Genomic DNA, 15,579 nt, shown 5'->3' with positions numbered 1-15,579 from the left:
ACTGTGCTTTAGAAATCACATTACAAATCCACACATGATCCTGTTTATATGACAGTAGAAGTTCTAGTGGATCAAACTCTGAAACCGTCAGTGGTGCTTCCCTTCTGAAGCAATGGAAAACGGGATTGATTGCTCACCGAGAGGGACAATGTGCAGAAGACCCGCCGTTAGTGTATCAGACCGTGGGCTGGTTATCTGTGTTAGTGTGTACACTGGGAGAGGGACAGACTGTGAATGGACAGAACTTGCACTGTTACTGTATCAGACCGTGGGCAGGTTATCTGGGTTAGTGTGTACACTGGGAGAGGGACAGACTGTGAATGGACAGAACTTGCACTGTTACTGTATCAGACCGTGGGCAGGTTATCTGGGTTAGTGTGTACACTGGGAGAGGGACAGACTGTGAATGGACAGAACTTGCACTGTTACTGTATCAGACCGTGGGCTGGTTATCTGTGTTAGTGTGTACACTGGGAGAGGGACAGACTGTGAATGGACAGAACTTGCACTGTTACTGTATCAGACCGTGGGCAGGTTATCTGGGTTAGTGTGTACACTGGGAGAGGGACAGACTGTGAATGGACAGAACTTGCACTGTTACTGTATCAGACCGTGGGCAGGTTATCTGGGGTAGTGTGTACACTGGGAGAGGGACAGACTGTGAATGGACAGAACTTGCACTGCTACTGTATCAGACCGTGGGCAGGTTATCTGGGTTAGTGTGTACACTGGGAGAGGGACAGACTGTGAATGGACAGAACTTGCACTGTTACTGTATCAGACCGTGGGCAGGTTATCTGGGTTAGTGTGTACACTGGGAGAGGGACAGACTGTGAATGGACAGAACTTGCACTGTGTGGTAAACCACTGTTATTGTTACACTGTTGTTATCACTGTTTACACTGTTGTTATCACTACACAAGGTTACCTCTTGCCTCGCACGCTGTTATACCTAGGCATACCTCAGCTGACTCCGCCCATGGCTCCGCCTGCTTGCCCAGGTATAAAGGTGATTGCTTGGCTAGTATTCTTCCTTGCTGGAACCGATCACCCACGAGGGTGGGCTCTGTTATTTAGCCAATAAAAACCTATAGTTACTATCTTAACTCGTCGCTTTTCATGGAATGAATTGATAGGTATATCAATTTTATTGGCTAAATTTTGAAATGACTGACCAGCCCCAGCAGCTGACTTGGCTGCGAGCCCTCCGACCGCCGTACCTGGATCTAAACCCACAGGCAACGAATTCAGCCCTCGACTTCGATCACTGGCTGAGCTGCTTTGAATCCTACCTGGTAGCCTCCGGCGTGCCATCGGAAGCCGACAAACTAAGAGTTCTGACCACCCAGGTGAGCCCTAAAGTATTTGCACTCATCCGGGACCTTGATACATATGAGGAGGCCCTCGACCTGCTAAAATAGCAGTACCGGAGCCCAGTAAATTCAATGTATGCCAGACATCTCCTAAGATCCCGCTCGCAACAGCCAGGAGAGTCTGTAGATGAATTTTTACGGGCGCTACAAACACTCGGCAGGGACTGTGACTTTAAAGCTGTATCGGCTGCACAACATGCTGAAGGAAATATCTGTGATGCCTTCGTGAAAGGCCTTCGGTCCGACTACTCACGGCAAAGACTGCTTGAATCAAAGGACCTCGGCTTGAAAGCAGCTGCAGCCATCGCTCGCTCCCTGGAAGTGGCCCATCGAGACCTCGAGGCATACTCCGGGTACAGTGCTGCGCGACCGTGGGACTCGGGCCCGACTCCGGCCGCAATACCCCTCGCACCGCCGCCCCTGGGACCTACTACGGCGTCGGTGTCCCGGAATCGATCGGGACCGCCAACCCCGGGACCTGCTGCGGCAGCGGAGCCCCGCGATCGGGCCGCCAGCTACTATTTCTGTGGCCAGGCGAGACATCAAAGGGCGCGCTGCCCTGCAAGGAACGCGACCTGCTCCAGCTGCAGAAAAAAAGGCCACTTCGCGAACGCCTGCAGAGGGAAAGCCACAGACGCCAGCAGTGCCTCATGTGAGTCGTGGGGGCGGCCATCTTCTCCGCCATTTTGTTCAACTTCGACCTCGTGGGGATCCGCGTCATGGGCGCCGCCATTTTGTTCGCCGCACTCGGCCGCCATGTTGTCTCCAGACCCGACCACCGCCTCACCTGCCGACGACAGCAGCTCACTCAGCCATACACTACCCTCCGTCACGCTTGACCAAGCTCTCCCGCATCATCTGTCCAGGTCCATGATGGACATCGAGGTAAACGGCCACGCCACGACCTGCCTGTTCGACAGCGGGAGCACGGAGAGTTTTATTCACCCAGACACGGTGCGCAGCTACTCACTCACTGTCCGGCCAACGCGCCATCGGATCGCGATGGCGTCGAAGTCCCATTCAACAGACGTCAGCGGCTACTGTGTGGTGACACTGTCGGTTAGGGGCACGGAATATAAAAACTTTAAACTTCTCGTCCTGCCCCAGCTCTGTGCTGCCGTCCTACTATGGCTGGATTTCCAATGCCACCTCCAAAGTGTCACTTTGACATACGGTGGACCCCTCCCCCCACTCACAGTCTACAACCAGCAGTTTTTAAACCGCCCGCCGCATACCACCTGCGGCCTCTCCACTCTCAAAGTCCCGCCCCCCCCCTTGTTCGCTAACCTCACCCGCGACTGTAAACCCGTCGCTACCAAGAGCGGGCGTTACAGCGCCGGGGACAGAGCTTTTATTAGCTCTGAGGTGCAGCGTCTCCTGAAGGAGGGCATCATCGAGGGGAGCACCAGCCCCTGGCGTGCCCAGGTCGTAGTCGTTAACACCGGCAATAAAAACTGCCTGGTCATCGACTACAGCCAAACCATAAACCGGTACACCCAGCTGGACGCATACCCCCTTCCCCGCATATCTGACATGGTCAACCAGATTGCACAGTACCGGGTATTCTCCACCATCGACCTTAAGTCGGCCTATCACCAACTCCCTATCCGCCCTGAGGACTGCCAGTATACCGCCTTCGAGGCGAATGGCCGCCTCTACCACTTCCTTAGGGTTCCCTTCGGCGTCACCAACCGGGTTTCGGTCTTCCAAAGGGAGATGGACCGAATGGTTGACCAGAACGCGCTGCAGGCCACGTTTCCTTATCTAGATAACGTCACCATCTGCGGCCATGACCAGCAGGACCACGATGTTAATCTGGAGAAATTCCTCCGTACGGCCCAACGGCTGAATCTCACTTACAATAAGGAGAAATGTATGTTTAACACCTCGCGCCTTGCCATCCTCGGCTGCGTAGTAGAGAACGGAGTCATCGGCCCCGACCCCGAAAGAATGCGCCCCTCATGGAGCTTCCCCTTCCCCACTGTCAAAAGGCACTGAAGAGAACCCTGGGGCTCTTCGCTTACTATGCCCAATGGGTGCCCAATTGTGCGGACAAAGCCAGACCCCTCATGAAGTCCACCTCCTTCCCCCTGACAGCTGAAGCATGCGCAGCCTTCTCCCTCATAAAAGGAGACATTGCGAAGGCCACAATGCACGCGGTGGATGAGTCCATCCCTTTCCAAGTGGAGAGCGATGCATCCGACTTCGCCCTAGCTGCAACCCTTAACCAGGCGGGGAGACCTGTGGCCTTCTTCTCAAGGACCCTCCAGGGCCCTGAGATCCGACAGTCTTCTGTCAAGAAGGAGGCCCAGGCGATTGTGGAAGCGGTACGATGCTGGAGGCATTACCTGGCAGGCAAACGATTTACCCTCCTCACCGACCAGCGTTCGGTTGCTTTTATGTTTAATAACAAGCTGAGGGGCAAAATCAAGAACGACAAGATCTTGAGGTGGAGAATTGAGCTCTCCACCTACGCTTACGATATCTTGTATCGGCCTGGTAAACTCAACGAGCCCCCAGATGCTCTATCACGAGGTACATGCGCCAACGCGCAAGTTGATAGACTGCGGACCCTCCACAACGACCTCTGCCACCCCGGGGTCACTAGGCTTTACCACTTGATTAAGGCCCGCAACCTGCCCTGCTCCATCGAGGAGGTCAGGACCATGACCAGGAACTGCCAAGTCTGTGCCGAATGCAAACCGCATTTCTATAGGCCGGACAGAGCAAGCCTGATCAAGGCCACCCGCCCCTTCGAGCGCTTGAGCATCGATTTTAAGGGGCCCCTCCCGTCCTCTGACCGTAATGCGTACTTCCTCAACATTATTGACGAGTACTCCCGTTTCCCCTTTGCCATCCCCTGCCCAGACATGACCAGTACCACGGTCATCAAATGCCTGAACGACCTCTTCGCCTTGTTCGGGTTCCCGAACTATATACATAGCGACCGGGGCTCATCCTGCATGAGCGAGGAACTTCGCCAGTTCCTGCTCGCGAGAGGTATTGTTGCGAGCAGGACCACCAGCTACAGCCCCCGGGGGAACGGCCAGGTGGAAAGAGAGAACGCGACAGTTTGGAAGGCCGTTCTCTTAGCCTTAACGTCTAAGGGCCTCCCAACCTCTCGCTGGCAGGAAGTCCTCCCGGCAGCGCTCCATTCCATCTGGTCACTGCTTTGTACTGCCATTAACGCCACCCCTCATGAGCAAATGTTCGTTTTCCCCAGGAAGTCGACTACGGGAACCTCGCTACCAACATGGCTGACTTCTCCGGGGCCCGTCCTGCTGCGGAAGCACGTGAGGACCCATAAAACGGAGCCCCTGGTCGAGAGGGTGAACCTCCTGCACGCCAACCCCCAGTATGCCTATGTGGAATACCCAGACAGGCGGGAGGACACAGTCTCCTTGCGAGACCTCGCACCCTCGGGCACCCCTGAGATACCACCGTTATCCCCCACCACTCCCCCAAATCCAGCTCCTGTAGGCGGCATGCCGGAACCCCAGGGGCCTTAGTCGACCACGCAGACACCAGCATTAACATCGGATACTGCACCACCGCCGCCGCGCCGGTCAGAAAGGCTTACGAGGCCTCCTGATAGACTGACATACACGAACTAGTAGTACACTTCACCCCGCCGGACTCAATTTTAAACAAGGGGTGAATGTGGTAAACCACTGTTATTGTTACACTGTTGTTATCACTGTTTACACTGTTGTTATCACTACACAAGGTTACCTCTTGCCTCGCACGCTGTTATACCTAGGCATACCTCAGCTGACTCCGCCCATGGCTCCGCCTGCTTGCCCAGATATAAAGGTGATTGCTTGGCTAGTATTCTTCCTTGCTGGAACCAATCACCCACGAGGGTGGGCTCTGTTATTTAGCCAATAAAAACCTATAGTTACTATCTTAACTCGTCGCTTTTCATGGAATGAATTGATAGGTATATCACACTGTTACTGTATCAGACTGTGGGCAGGTTATCTGGGTTAGTGTGTACACTGGGAGAGGGACAGACTGTGAATGGACAGAACGACAGAGCAGCGGCGGCAGGCAGCGAGAGAGGCGGGACCTGTGGGAGACTTGGCGGCGGCGAGGTACAAAAGGCGGCAGCGAGGCCAGGAGAGACCTCAGCAGCGGCGGCAGGCAGCGAGAGAGGCGGGACCTGTGGGAGACTCGGCGGTGGCGGCGAGGTACTTAAGGCGGCAGCGGGGCCAGGAGAGGCCTCAGAGCAGCGGCGGCAGGCAGCGAGAGAGGCGGGACCTGTGGGAGACTCGGCGGTGGTGGCGAGGTACTTAAGGCGGCAGCGGGGCCAGGAGAGGCCTCAGAGCAGCGGCGGCAGGCAGCGAGAGAGGCGGGACCTGTGGGAGACTCGGCGGCGAGGTACAAAAGGCGGCAGCGGGGCCAGGAGAGGCCTCAGCAGCGGCGGCAGGCAGCGAGAGAGGCGGGACCTGTGGGAGACTCGGCGGCGAGGTACAAAAGGCGGCAGCGGGGCCAGGAGAGGCATACCAAACTCCAGTCTGCGAGCTCAGAAGTTGCAGAGAGGTAAAAAGTAATCGGGGTGTGACGTCACCAGGGAGCAGGTAAGTGATTGGTTGGTGAGTATTTCTCTCTTTTCATTACAAGCTTGAATTCTGTGGTGTTAAATTTCTAGGGTCTCTGTGTTGTAGTGAGGACAGTTGGTAAATAAAGCGCCCTAGAGTATACCTGTAACTGGGGTATTGAATAAATTTTTAGATTAATTAAAGGAGTAAGTCATGGCAGGAGAGCTCAGACCCGTGTTCTGCTCCTCTTGCTCCATGTGGGAAGTCAGGGACGCTGCCAGTGTCCCTGGTGACCATGTGTGCGGGAAATGCATCCAGCTGCAGCTACTTGTAGACCGCATTGCGGCGCTCGAGCTGCGGGTGGATGAGTTTTGGAGCATGCGCGATGCTGAGAGGGTCGTGGATAGCACGTTCAGCGAGTTGTTCACGCCGCAGGGTAGGGCTGCACGGGCAGAAAGAAACTGGGTGACCATCAGGCGGAGCAACAGAGGCAGGCAGGAAGTGCAGGGGCCCCTGCGGACATCCCCCTTTCAAACAGGTATACCAAGTTGGATACTGTTGAGGGGGATGACTCACCAGGGGAAGGCAGCAGCAGCCAGCTTCCTGGCACCAGGGACGCTTCTGCTGCTCAGAAAGGGAGGAAAAAGAGTGGGAGAGCAATAGTGGTAGGGGATTCTATGGTAAGGGGTACAGATAGGCGTTTCTGTGGCCGCAAACGTGACTCCAGGATGGTTTGTTGCCTCCCTGGGGCCAGGGTCATGGATGTCACTGAGCGGCTACAGGGCATTCTTAAGGGGGAGGGTGAGCAGGCAGAGGTCGTGGTCCACATTGGGACCAACGACATAGGTAGGAAGGGGGATGAGGTCCTGCATCAAGAATTTAGGGAGCTAGGTAACAGATTAAAGAGCAGGACCTCAAAGGTTGTAATCTCTGGATTACTCCCAGTGCCACATGCTAGTGAGTATAGGAATAGGAGGATAGAGCAGATGAATGCGTGGCTAAAGAGTTGGTGTAGGGGTGAGGGTTTTACTTTCCTGGATCACTGGGCCTGCTTCTGGGAAAGGTGGGACTTGTACAAGTCGGACGGGTTGCACCTGAACCAGAGCGGGACAAATATCCTTGCGGGGAGGTTTGCTAGCACTGTTGGGGGGGGTTTAAACTAACTTGGCAGGGGGATGGGATACAGAGGGGAGCTGAAATAGGGGGTGATGTGCTGCCAATTATAGAGAAAAAAAGTCAGCTTGGTAGACAGGGCAAATATACAAGGGCAAGGCTGGATGGCATCTATTTTAATGCAAGGAGTCTTGCAAATAAGGTGGATGAACTGAAGGTGTTGATAAACACATGGGAGTATGATATTGTTGCTATCACGGAGACATGGTTGAGGGAGGGGCAAGACTGGCAGCTCAATATTCCGGGGTACAGAATCTTCAGGCGAGACAGAGGGGGGGGTATAAGAGGAGGGGGTGTCGCAATATTAATTAAGGAGTCAATTACTGCAGTAAGGAGGGATGACATATTAGCAGGTTCCTCTAATGAGGCCATATGGGTGGAGCTTAAAAACAAGAAGGGGGCAAGCACTTTGCTGGGAGTGTGCTATAGGCCTCCAAACAGTCAGGGGGAGATAGAGGAACAGATATGTAGGCAAATCTCAGAGAAATGTGCAAATAATAGGGTAATAGTAATGGGGGATTTCAACTTCCCCAATATTAACTGGGATAGTCAGAGTGTGAAAGGCACAGAGGGTGTAGAATTCTTAAAGTGCATCCAGGAGGGCTTTTTGAGCCAGCATGTAGAAGGTCTTACAAGAGAGGGGGCGGTACTGGACCTAATTCTAGGGAATGTGGCCGGCCAAGTGGAAGAAGTGCTAGTAGGTGAGCACTTTGGTGTCAGTGGCCATAATATGGTGAGATTTAAGGTGGTCATGGAAAAGGACAGGGATGGGCCGGAAATAAAGGTTCTAAATTGGGGGAAGGCCGATTTTAATAGGATAAGGCAGGATCTGGCCAAAATGGACTGGGATCAGCTACTTGTAGGATAATCCACATCGGAGCAATGGGAGGCTTTCAGAAGGGAGATTGAGATCATACAATGGCAACATGTTCCCGTAAAGGTCAAGGGTGGTTCCAAAAACCACAGGGAACCTTGGATGTCAGGGGATATAAGAGAATGGATTAGAAAAAAGAGGGCTTTTGGCAGATACAAAAGGCTAAAGACGGAGGAAGCCCTAGAGGAGTACAAAAAGTGCAGGGGGATACTTAAAAAAGAAATTAGGAGATCAAGGAGGGGCCATGAAATAACACTGGTGAGCAAAATAAAAGGAAAATCCTAAGATGTTTTATAAGTATATTAAGGGTAAGAGGATAACTAGGGAAAAAATAGGGCCCATTAGGGACAAAAGTGGAAATCTGTGTGTGGAGCCGGAAGATGTAGGAGGGGTTCTAAATGAACTTTTTGCATCTGTTTTCACTATGGAGAGGGACGATGTAGACATAGAAATAGGGCAGGGGGACTGTGATATGCTCGAACATATTAACATCGAGAGGGAGGAGGTATTGGCGGTTTTAGCAGGCCTAAAAATGGATAAATCCCCAGGCCCAGACGAAATGTATCCCAGGCTGCTGTGTGAGGCAAAGGAAGAGATTGCGGGGGCTCTAACACACATATTCAGAACCTCTCTGGCCACAGGGGATGTGCCAGAGGACTGGAGAACCGCTGATGTAGTTCCATTATTCAAGAAGGGGAGTAGGGAAAAACCGGGGAACTACAGGCCAGTGAGCCTAACATCAGTGGTGGGAAAATTATTGGAAAAAATTCTGAGGGACAAAATTAGTCTCCACTTGGAGAGGCAAGGATTAATCAGGGATAGTCAACATGGCTTTGTCAAGGGAAGATCATGTCTGACTAATTTGATTGAATTTTTTGAGGGGGTGACTAGGTGTGTGGATGAGGGTAACGCAGTGGATGTGGTATACATGGATTTCAGTAAGGCCTTCGATAAAGTCCCGCACAGGAGACTGGTCAAGAAGGTAAGAGCCCATGGAATCCAGTGTGCCTTGGCACGTTGGATACAAAACTGGCTTAGTGGCAGAAGGCAGAAGATGATGGTCGAAGGTTGTTTTTGTGACTGGAAGCCTGTGGCCAGTGGGGTACCACAGGGATCGGTGCTGGGTCCCTTGCTGTTTGTGGTCTACATTAATGACTTGGATATGAATGTAAAAGGTATGATCAGTAAGTTCGCGGATGATACAAAAATTGGTAGGGTGGTAAATAGCGAGGAGGGTAGTCTTAGTCTGCAGGACGATATAGATGGGTTGGTCATATGGGCGGAACAGTGGCAAATGGAATTTAACCCAGAAAAGTGCGAGGTGATGCACTTTGGGGGGACTAACAAGGCAAGGGAATACACAATGAATGGTAAGACCCTAGGCAAGACGGAGGGTCAGAGGGATCTGGGTGTGCAAGTACACAGATCCCTGAAGGCGGCGGAACAGGTGGATAAGGTGGTAAAAAAGGCATATGGGATACTTGCCTTCATTAGCCGAGGCACAGAATATAAGAGCAAGGAGGTTATGATGGAGCTGTATAAAACACTGGTTAGGCCACAGCTGGAATACTGTGTGCAGTTCTGGTCGCCACACTACAGGAAGGATGTGATAGCTTTGGAGAGGGTGCAGAGGTGATTCACCAGGATGCTACCAGGGCTGGAACGCTTCAGCTATGAAGAGAGACTGGGCAGATTGGGTTTGTTTTCCTTGGAGCAGAGGAGGCTGAGGGGGGACATGATTGAGGTGTACAAAATTATGAGGGGCATAGATAGGATGGATACTGAGGAGCTTTTTCCCTTAGTAGAAGGGTCAATAACTAGGGGGCATAGATTCAAGGTAAAGGGCGGGAGGTTTAGAGGGGATTTGAGAAAGAACTTTTTCACCCAGAGGGTGGTTGGAGTCTGGAACTCACTGCCTGAAAGGGTTGTGGAGGCTGGAACCCTCACAACATTCAAGAAGCATTTGGATGAGCACTTGAAATGCCATAGCATACAAGGCTACGGACCAAATGCTGGAATATGGGATTAGATTAGACAGGGCGTGATGGCCGGCGCGGACACGATGGGCCGAAGGGCCTCTATCCGTGCTGTATAACTCTATGACTCTAACTTGCACTGTTGCTGTATCAGACCGTGGGCAGGTTATCTGGGTTAGTGCGTACACTGGGAGAGGGACAGACTGTGAATGGACAGAACTTGCACTGTTACTGTATCAGACCGTGGGCAGGTTATCTGGGTTAGTGCGTACACTGGGAGAGGGACAGACTGTGAATGGACAGAACTTGCACTGTTACTGTATCAGACCGTGGGCAGGTTATCTGGGTTAGTGCGTACACTGGGAGAGGGACAGACTGTGAATGGACAGAACTTGCACTGTTACTGTATCAGACCGTGGGCAGGTTATCAGGGTTAGTGTGTACACTGGGAGAGGGACAGACTGTGAATGGACAGATCTTGCACTGTTACTGTATCAGACCGTGGGCAGGTTATCTGGGTTAGTGTGTACACTGGGAGAGGGACAGACTGTGAATGGACAGAACTTGCACTGTTACTGTAACAGACCGTGGGCAGGTTATCTGGGTTAGTGTATACACTGGGAGAGGGACAGACTGTGAATGGACAGAACTTGCACTGTTACTGTATCAGACCGTGGGCAGGTTATCTGGGTTAGTGCGTACACTGGGAGAGGGACAGACTGTGAATGGACAGATCTTGCACTGTTACTGTATCAGACCGTGGGCAGGTTATCTGGGTTAGTGTGTACACTGGGAGAGGGACAGACTGTGAATGGACAGAACTTGCACTGTTACTGTATCAGACCGTGGGCAGGTTATCTGGGTTAGTGTGTACACTGGGAGAGGGACAGACTGTGAATGGACAGAACTTGCACTGTTACTGTATCAGACCGTGGGCAGGTTATCTGGGTTAGTGCGTACACTGGGAGAGGGACAGACTGTGAATGGACAGAACTTGCACTGTTACTGTATCAGACCGTGGGCAGGTTATCTGGGTTAGTGCGTACACTGGGAGAGGGACAGACTGTGAATGGACAGAACTTGCACTGTTACTGTATCAGACCGTGGGCAGGTTATCAGGGTTAGTGTGTACACTGGGAGAGGGACAGACTGTGAATGGACAGATCTTGCACTGTTACTGTATCAGACCATGGGCAGGTTATCTGGGTTAGTGTGTACACTGGGAGAGGGACAGACTGTGAATGGACAGAACTTGCACTGTTACTGTATCAGACCGTGGGCAGGTTATCTGGGTTAGTGCGTACACTGGGAGAGGGACAGACTGTGAATGGACAGAACTTGCACTGTTACTGTATCAGACCGTGGGCAGGTTATCAGGGTTAGTGTGTACACTGGGAGAGGGACAGACTGTGAATGGACAGAACTTGCACTGTTACTGTATCAGACCGTGGGCAGGTTATCTGGGTTAGTGTGTACACTGGGAGAGGGACAGACTGTGAATGGACAGAACTTGCACTGTTACTGTATCAGACCGTGGGCAGGTTATCTGGGTTAGTGTGTACACTGGGAGAGGGACAGACTGTGAATGGACAGAACTTGCACTGTTACTGTATCAGACCGTGGGCAGGTTATCTGGGTTAGTGTGTACACTGGGAGAGGGACAGACTGTGAATGGACAGAACTTGCACTGTTACTGTATCAGACCATGGGCAGGTTATCTGGGTTAGTGTGTACACTGGGAGAGGGACAGACTGTGAATGGACAGAAGTTCCACCGTTTGTCTATCAGACCCTGGGCAGGTATTGTGTGCCCTTCTGATCACAGGAATATTATTATTGAAATGGTGAAAGTGCAAAGGGAAATAAGATGACTGTGTGTCAGGAATTGATCAGAATTTCTAATCAAAGTCACAAACTTAATGCCGGAATGAGATTCATAAAGAACACAATTAATTAAGGGAAAACTGACTAACTCGCCAGGAGTAAGAAGGGAAATCAGGGTAATATTTTTCACTGAAGGGTAGTAGAGTGGGAGACCAGTTACCAGGGAGGACACTAAGGGGCAGTGTGATTGGGGACAAGAGACAATTGGTTGTGTTTCTGTGTGAAATCAGGGTAATATTTCTCACTGAAGGGTAGTAGAGTGGGAGACCAGTTACCAGGGAGGACACTAAGGGGCAGTGTGATTGGGGACAGGAGACAATTGGTTGTGTTTCTGTGTGAAATCAGGGTAATATTTTTCACTGAAGGGTGGTAGAGTGGGAGACCAGTTACCAGGGAGGACACTAAGGGGCAGTGTGATTGGGGACAAGAGACAATTGGTTGTGTTTCTGTGTGAAATCAGGGTAATATTTCTCACTGAAGGGTAATAGAGTGGGAGACCAGTTACCAGGGAGGACACTAAGGGGCAGTGTGATTGGGGACAGGAGACAATTGGTTGTGTTTCTGTGTGAAATCAGGGTAATATTTTTCACTGAAGGGTAGTAGAGTGGGAGACCAGTTACCAGGGAGGACACTAAGGGGCAGTGTGATTGGGGACAAGAGACAATTGGTTGTGTTTCTGTGTGAAATCAGGGTAATATTTTTCACTGAAGGGTAGTAGAGTGGGAGACCAGTTACCAGGGAGGACACTAAGGGGCAGTGTGATTGGGGACAAGAGACAATTGGTTGTGTTTCTGTGTGTGAAATCAGGGTAATATTTCTCACTGAAGGGTAGTAGAGTGGGAGACCAGTTACCAGGGAGGACACTAAGGGGCAGTGTGATTGGGGACAAGAGACAATTGGTTGTGTTTCTGTGTGAAATCAGGGTAATATTTTTCACTGAAGGGTAGTAGAGTGGGAGACCAGTTACCAGGGAGGACACTAAGGGGCAGTGTGATTGGGGACAAGAGACAATTGGTTGTATTTCTGTGTGAAATCAGGGTAATATTTTTCACTGAAGGGTAGTAGAGTGGGAGACCAGTTACCAGGGAGGACACTAAGGGGCAGTGTGATTGGGGACAGGAGACAATTGGTTGTGTTTCTGTGTGAAATCAGGGTAATATTTTTCACTGAAGGGTAGTAGAGTGGGAGACCAGTTACCAGGGAGGACACTAAGGGGCAGTGTGATTGGGGACAAGAGACAATTGGTTGTGTTTCTGTGTGAAATCAGGGTAATATTTTTCACTGAAGGGTAGTAGAGTGGGAGACCAGTTACCAGGGAGGACACTAAGGGGCAGTGTGATTGGGGACAAGAGACAATTGGTTGTGTTTCTGTGTGAAATCAGGGTAATATTTTTCACTGAAGGGTAGTAGAGTGGGAGACCAGTTACCAGGGAGGACACTAAGGGGCAGTGTGATTGGGGACAAGAGACAATTGGTTGTGTTTGTGTGTGAAATCAGGGTAATATTTTTCACTGAAGGGTAGTAGAGTGGGAGACCAGTTACCAGGGAGGACACTAAGGGGCAGTGTGATTGGGGACAAGAGACAATTGGTTGTGTTTCTGTGTGAAATCAGGGTAATATTTTTCACTGAAGGGTAGTAGAGTGGGAGACCAGTTACCAGGGAGGACACTAAGGGGCAGTGTGATTGGGGACAAGAGACAATTGGTTGTGTTTCTGTGTGAAATCAGGGTAATATTTTTCACTGAAGGGTAGTAGAGTGGGAGACCAGTTACCAGGGAGGACACTAAGGGGCAGTGTAATTGGGGACAAGAGACAATTGGTTGTATTTCTGTGGATAAACTGAAGAGAGGAAGGTGAGTTCATCTCGAACAGGGACAGACTGGTTTGGACCAAAGTAGCCTTTTGTTCCCCTAAACATCCTCCTGTTGTGTTTCAGAAAATGCGATCAGCTTTCAGTAATTTTACATTTATATTATTTTTAGATAACAGTCTCATCAGATAACCGATCAGAATCAGAACTAGAACTACCGCCCACTTCACTCAGTATTACGTTAGGGAAGACAGACTTCATTTCAACAGTTACTATTATTAAACTCCATCGTTTCATTTGGATACGAGTTGCCGATAATGTAGTTTTGAAAATTATAAATATGTTTGTGATAATAATTAAATTGGGATTCAAAATCCCCCTGAATGAAATAGCGGTTCTTTCAGTACAACAAGATTCTCTGTGCCTAGTTTGTCTGTTTTACTGCCAGAGGTAATCGGCACAGTCAATTTCAAATCACCCATAACATGGCCTATTGCTCATGTTCCTCCTCAGTTAATGTTTGATTGTGAAACTCTGAACATCTTCTCAGATTAGAGCGAACACTATCGGATGTTCATGAGGTGATGTACAATGGTAATGCTTAACCTTTTCCCAATTCTCCACCACTGACCACAGTTTGTGCTGAATAGCTGCCCAGGGGCAGAGATAACATCCACATCAGGCACAAAGGCATTCGTTTCACACGGTATAATGGTCTGGCCAGGTGTGTATGGGGTTTCACCGTGTATCGGGATCCTGCCTGGTGTGTATGGGGTTTCACAGTGCATCAGGATCCTGCCAGGTGTGTATGGGGTTTCACAGTGTATCGGGATCCTGCCAGGTGTGTATGGGGTTTCACCGTGTATCAGGATCCTGCCAGGTGTGTATGGGGTTTCACAGTGTATCAGGATCCTGCCAGGTGTGTATGGGGTTTCACAGTGTATCAGGATCCGGCCAGGTGTGTATGGGGTTTCACAGTGTATCAGGATCCTGCCAGGTGTGTATGGGGTTTCACAGTGTATCAGGATCCTGCCAGGTGTGTATGGGGTTTCACAGTGTATCAGGATCCTGCCAGGTGTGTATGGGGTTTCACAGTGTATCAGGATCCTGCCAGGTGTGTATGGGGTTTCACAGTGTATCAGGATCCTGCCAGGTGTGTATGGGGTTTCAGTGTATCAGGATCCTGCCAGGTGTGTATGGGGTTTCAGTATATCAGGATCCTGCCAGGTGTGTATGGGGTTTCAGTGTATCGGGATCCTGCCAGGTGTGTATGGGGTTTCACAGTGTATCAGGATCCTGCCAGGTGTGTATGGGGTTTCAGTGTATCAGGATCCTGCCAGGTGTGTATGGGGTTTCAGTGTATCGGGATCCTGCCAGGTGTGTATGGGGTTTCAGTGTATCAGGATCCTGCCAGGTGTGTATGGGGTTTCAGTGTATCAGGATCCTGCCAGGTGTGTATGGGGTTTCACAGTGTATCAGGATCCTGCCAGGTGTGTATGGGGTTTCACAGTGTATCAGGATCCTGCCAGGTGTGTATGGGGTTTCAGTGTATCAGGATCCTGCTAGGTGTGTATGGGGTTTCACAGTGTATCAGGATCCTGCCAGGTGTGTATGGGGTTTCACAGTGTATCGGGATCCTGCCAGGTGTGTATGGGGTTTCACAGTGTATCAGGATCCTGCCAGGTGTGTATGGGGTTTCAGTGTATCAGGATCCTGCCAGGTGTGTATGGGGTTTCACAGGGTATCAGGATCCTGCCAGGTGTGTATGGGGTTTCACCGTGTATCAGGATCCTGCCAGGTGTGTATGGGGTTTCACCGTGTATCAGGATCCTGCCAGGTGTGTATGGGGTTTCACAGTGTATCAGGATCCTGCCAGGTGTGTATGGGGTTTCACCGTGTATCAGGATCCTGCGAGGTGTGTATGGGGTTTCACCGTGTATCAGGATCCT

The 15,579-nt window shown here is 50.9% G+C and overlaps 1 protein-coding gene across 1 annotated transcript in view; it reads right to left on the bottom strand.

The window, feature by feature from the left end:
- LOC147085604 (NACHT, LRR and PYD domains-containing protein 3-like) overlaps window positions 1–15,579 on the bottom strand; it is a 62,620-nt gene that overhangs the window by 21,846 nt on the left and 25,195 nt on the right. The gene's annotated exons all lie outside the window — the stretch shown is intronic.

The sequence above is a fragment of the Somniosus microcephalus genome, unplaced genomic scaffold, assembly GCF_052327205.1.
Source record: "Somniosus microcephalus isolate GS21.2 unplaced genomic scaffold, FLI_Smic_1.0 unresolved_chr8, whole genome shotgun sequence".
Classification (NCBI taxonomy): domain Eukaryota; kingdom Metazoa; phylum Chordata; class Chondrichthyes; order Squaliformes; family Somniosidae; genus Somniosus; species Somniosus microcephalus.
The sequence above is the reverse complement of the archived record's forward strand: the minus strand, read 5'-3'. Positions and strand labels throughout refer to the sequence as shown.